At 37.9% G+C, this 5,639-nt stretch overlaps 1 pseudogene; it reads right to left on the reverse strand.

Moving 5' to 3' along the window:
- Positions 1–1,117: 1,117 nt before the first annotated feature.
- LOC119046199 (actin, cytoplasmic 2-like) lies at positions 1,118–2,208 on the reverse strand (annotated as a pseudogene).
- Positions 2,209–5,639: the final 3,431 nt, after the last annotated feature.

The raw sequence follows: 5,639 nt of genomic DNA on the forward strand, positions 1-5,639 counted from the left end.
ACATTTTTAGATTCAGTATGTGATTGGTTAACCAAGGAATATTTTAGTATATGTATTTTTTAAGAGAGAGAAGTTCGGAGAGGAAAAAAGAGAAGGAAAGGAACATCAATGTGAGAGAGAATCATCCCCTGGTTGCCTCTTGTATGGGCCCAGACCAGGAATGAACCTACAACTTAGGCATGTGCCCTGACCAGGAATCAAACCAGCAACCTAATTGCTTTATATAGAATGGTGCCTGACCAACTGAGCCATACCATTCAGGGTAGTACATATTTTTAACTATCTTTGCCTGTTATACAAGATAATCAATATACGTGAACTAGCCAGGAGGCTTTTATTTGTGACTAAATGTATCCCATTCTTTGCTTTTCAAAAATATCTATATATTTTTTTTACTGTAGCACTTCTATTTTCTTCACAATGACCTGTTGCCGGGGTCTAATGTTCTCACATAACAGTAGAAAATGAAAATTTGTCATCTCTTGAAGAAGTGAGAATGCATACAAAAACCTTACATAAATTAAAAGGATGAATAAATTTACAGGTGGAAATGCAAACCATTTTCCAACTCAAAACAAATAATAAGCCAGATGTTCTGGCAGGAAACATCAGCTAAGAAAGGAAATGTGTTCAAACACTTGGACCTGCCCCACCCTGTCAGACACGCAGGGCAGAAACAACTTGTTAAGACTTGTGTCAGCCTCTACAGAAACTGGAATAGGTAGCTCCTGAATGATAATACCCTGCACACATCAGGAGCACGGGGTCTCATGATTCTCACCAAGCCCCTGGATTTCTCTCCCAGAAAGATGTTCTCATTTAAGCCCCCAAATGACTGACTGCAGGTAGAGGTTTTAAATCAAAGATATGTACAGGGTATTAAGGATGTACCAAGGATGCAGTTAAGTTAAATAAAATACAATGTCAAAATCAGCAACCAAGTGTACAGTCTGGTGCTAAAATCAGATACAAACTTCAAGGACAATTTCTTTTGGAAGGCTTATTCCAGGATCATGAGGGCAGCACGAGATGTATACGCTTGCCAGGGCAAACTTAAACTTGATCAATACATGCAGCAAATTCTATGCATTTGCCCACAGTCCATTTAGAAGTATTATCAGTGGACAGCGGAGGGGCCTGACTCATCATATGCTGATGCACATCTGCAAGGCCAGGATGAAGCCACCAATCCACACTGAGTACTTGTGCTCAGGTGGGCAATGAGCTTGATCTTCATCATGCTGGGAGCCAGGGCCCATAATCTCCTTCTGTATCCTCTCTGTGATGCCAGCATACATGGCAGTACCACCAGACAGCACTGTGTTAGCACCTCAGAGATGTCGAGGTCACACTTCATTGATGGAGTTGGATGAGGTCTCATGGATGCCACAGTACTCCATACTGAGGAAAGAGGGTTGGAAGAGGCCTCTGGACACCTGAACCGCTCATTGTTGATGGTAGTCACCTGCCCATCAGGTAGCTTATAACTCTTCTCCTGGGAGGAGGAGGACACAGTGGTGGCCATCTCCTGCTTGAAGTCCAGGGCAACATAGCACAACTTCTCCTTGATGTCATACACAATTTCCTCTTGGCAGTGGTGGAGAAACTGTAGCCACCTTCCATGAGGATCTTCATGAGGTAGCCTGTCAGGTCTGAGCCAGCCAGGTTCAGAAGCAGGATGGCATGGGGGAAGGTGTGAGATTGGCACAGTTTGAGTGACCCTGTTCCCAGAATCCATATCAATATCAGTGGTACATTCAGAAATGTATGAAAATAGCATGACCTGGATGGCCATGTACATGGCAGGAGTGTTGAAGGTCTCCAACATGATCTGAATCATTTTCTAATGGTTGGCTTTGGGGTTCAGGGAGGCCTCTGTCACCAGCATGGGAAGCTCCTTGGGGGCCACATGCAGCTTGTTGTAGAAGGTCTGGTGCCAGATCTTCTCCATATTCTCACATTTGATGATGATGCCATGCTTGATGGGATACTTCAGGGTCAGTATGCTATACTTGTTCTGGGCTCAGTCACCCATGTAGCTGTCCTTCTGCCCTCCTGATATCATGCCCATCAGGATACCCTGATGTTGGGGACACCCAATGATGGAAGGGAATCTGGCTCAGGGGGCTTCATCCCCAGACAAGCCATTTTGCATGTGTCAGAGCCATTGTCGATGACGAGTGCAGTGATCTCTTCTTCCATGGTCATCTGAGAGGGCAGAAGTTGAGGCACATGGATAGCAGAGCAGTAGTGAGAGTACAAGGGCTACAGTCTGGCTGCAATGAGTCAAGATAATTTTTTCTTGACTCTGAAGCACAGTACGCAATAATTTTTTGGAGTATATGTTTATCAAAATATAGATGTAATTGCTAGTCTTCTGTGTTCTCTCATTGCTTTAGATGGGAATATTACTCAGTTTTTTTTAGGTTTATCAGAGAATAATTGACAAAATTATGTTATTACAGTGTAAAATATAATGATTTAACCTACATATACATTGTGAAATGATTACCACAATCAGATTAACACATATCCTTTTTGTGTGTTTGGATTAAGATCTACTTTCAGCAAATTTCAAGTACAACATACTATTATTATATATAATCACTGTGCTGTACCTAGATCCCCAGAGCTTACTCATTTTAGAACTGAAGGCTTGAACCCTTTGGCCAGCATCTACTATATCTCATGCCTCCCCACCCATCCCCTCAGCTCCTGATAACCACCATTGTACTCTCTATTTCTAGGAGTTCTACTTTTTTTAAGTTCCATATATAAGTTTTTGTCTTTGTCTGGCTCATTTCACTTAGCATGGTATCTTCTAGATTCATCCATGTCATTGCAAATTACAGGATTTCTTTCTTTCTCATGGCTAAATAATAACTCCTTATTCTGCTGTGTGTGCATACCAATATAGTTATATATTTATGTATTTATATATTTATATATATAATCTCCAGAAAATGTCCAGAAATTATTAATACAATGAGAATGATTTTCATGACATCAATGTAACCTGGTCCCCAAGGAGAGTGGACTGGAATATGCATGTGTGAACAATAGTGACCTCATTGTACTAGTGAGTGGAGGCAGTAGATGCCCTGAGTGAGCATGTGTACTGTGTGGCCTTCCCACTCAAAATGACTGAATGAGTAGAACAATGAATCTACATCAAATTTTGCATTAATCTTGAACATTTCTTCATAGAAACTATTCATATGATTCAGAAGGCCACAACCATGAACAACTGGTGATTGGCAGCTTCAACATGACAATGTACCTACTCATGTATCATACATAACTTGTGCAGAGTTTTTGTTTTAACATCAATTACCCCAGTGCCCTTAAATCCCAGATTTGGCGCTCTGTGACTTCTGGCTTTTTCCAAAACTAAAATTAGCTTTGAAAAGGAAGAGATTTCAGACTGCAGATGAGATCCAGGAAAATACAATGAGGCAGCTAATGGCAATTGGTCCCAAGTTGCCTAGTTGGAAGGGGACTGAGGTGCCATTGTCCTGTTTATAAGGTTTCTTGTATCTTCTTCAATAAATGCCTCTATTTTTCATATTGCATAGCTAGGTACTTTCTGGAAAGACCTCATATAGATCATATCTTCTTTATCCAATCATGTATCATTGGTAACAGGTTGTTTCCATATCTTGTTTACTGGAATTCATGAGGGTTCAATTACCTCTTTAAGACACCAATTTTGTTTCATTTAGGTATATACCCAGAAAGAGATTGCTGAACATATGGTAGTTCTATTTAAAATTTTTTTTTAGAAAATGCTATTCTGTTTTCTCTAGTGGCTGGACCATTCTATATTACCACTGATAGTACACAAAGATTTCCTTTTCTACATATCCTTGTCAGTACTTGTTATTTGTTGTCTTTTTGATAAAAGTTATCTTAATGGGTATGGCTGATATTCTTTCCCTATTGCGTTCTTATTGCCCCTGTCAAAAATTAGTTGACAGTATATACATAGTTTTATAGCTGGACTCCATATTCTGTTCTATTAGTCTATGTGTTGTTATGCTAGCACCATACTGTTTTGGTTGCTAGAATTTTATAACATAGTTTGTATCCTGCAACTTTCCTTAATTTATTTATTAGTTCCCACATTTTTACTGGTGGAATCTTTTGGGTTGTTTATATATAAATCCATGCCATACACAAACAGAGTCAATTTTACTTCCTCCTTTACAATTTGGATACCTTTTTTTTCTTGCCTAATTGATTGAACTAGGATTTCCAGTACAATGTTGAATAGAAGTGACCAGAGTGGGCATCCTTGTCTTTTTTTCTAATATTAGTTAATGTTACCGATAGACTTGTTAAATGTATCCTTTATAATATTAAGAATATATTCCTCCTAATAATTTTTGAGCATTTATAACATGAAATGATATTGAATTTTTTCAAATGCATTTTTGTATATATTGAGATGATTGTATGATTTATTCTTCATTTTATTAATGTTGTATCTCACATTTGTCGATTTGTGTCTGTTGAACAGTCCTTGCATTCTATAGATGAATCCAACTTAATAAATCCCACTTGATCATCATGTATGATCATTTTAATGTGCTGTTGAATTCTGTTTGCTAGTATTATGTTGAGAATCTTTGCATCTATGTTCAGTAGAGATATTGGCTTGTAATTTTCTTTTCTTGTAGTGTCCTTGTCTGGCTTTGGTATAAGGAAAACTTCATAAAATGAGTTTACTATTGTTCCTCTTATTTAACTTTTTGAAAGACTGTTGGAATGATAGGGATTAATTCTTCTATGACTATTTAGCATTCACCAGTAAAACAATCAGATCCTGGGCTGTTGTTTGTTGGGAGACCTCTCCGGGCATTAGGCTCTGCTGCCTTAGGGAAGGGGCGACGTGTGAAAAGTGAAACTGTTCATTTCAATCTTGCCAGTTAGTCCAATTTTGGATTTTTTGCTGCTGCAATGGTTCTGCTGGAACTTTTCCACCTGATTCCTGGAGTTTCACAAAGGCACTCTTATCCACGGGTGATTATAAAAAATGATGCTCTTTTGGGGGAAAAATAGTAGAGAATTCCTATTCCACTTTCTATTACAAATGTTTTATTAGTCCCAAACTTATGTGTAAATATATTATATATATAATATATATAATATATATTATAGGATATATATATAAAAGGATATATATATCCTTTTATATATATATATTTATATATATATAAAAGGATATATATATCCTTATTAAAGGATATATATATATATATATATCCTTTTCTAATTATATACATAATTAGAAAAAGTTGACCCTTGAAGAACTGGACCATCATCTCCAGCTTACAAGTTAATGAAAGAAGTTTAGAGTGAAGTAAAATAAATGTAGACATGTTTCTGGATGAAGCCTAGGAAGGACAAATGAGCTTAGTGTAGAGGTGGAAGAAGTCAGTCAACCATTATACTGGTAGCCTCTTATGAGTTTCCTAGAGGCCACTGAAGGGACCAGGACAGTACTTTTGGGATATAAACAAGTGAAAGCTTCTGTTCTCATTCAGTATAGGGCCAACCACTTCACCTCACTCACTGTCACATCTTCAGCCACTCTTATATAATGTATACAGAAGAAGCTCTGCTAATAATTCCACAAA

The sequence above is a fragment of the Artibeus jamaicensis genome, unplaced genomic scaffold (genome assembly GCF_021234435.1).
Source record: "Artibeus jamaicensis isolate MK-2021 breed Jamaican fruit bat unplaced genomic scaffold, CSHL_Jam_final scaffold_916, whole genome shotgun sequence".
NCBI classification, from domain to species: domain Eukaryota; kingdom Metazoa; phylum Chordata; class Mammalia; order Chiroptera; family Phyllostomidae; genus Artibeus; species Artibeus jamaicensis.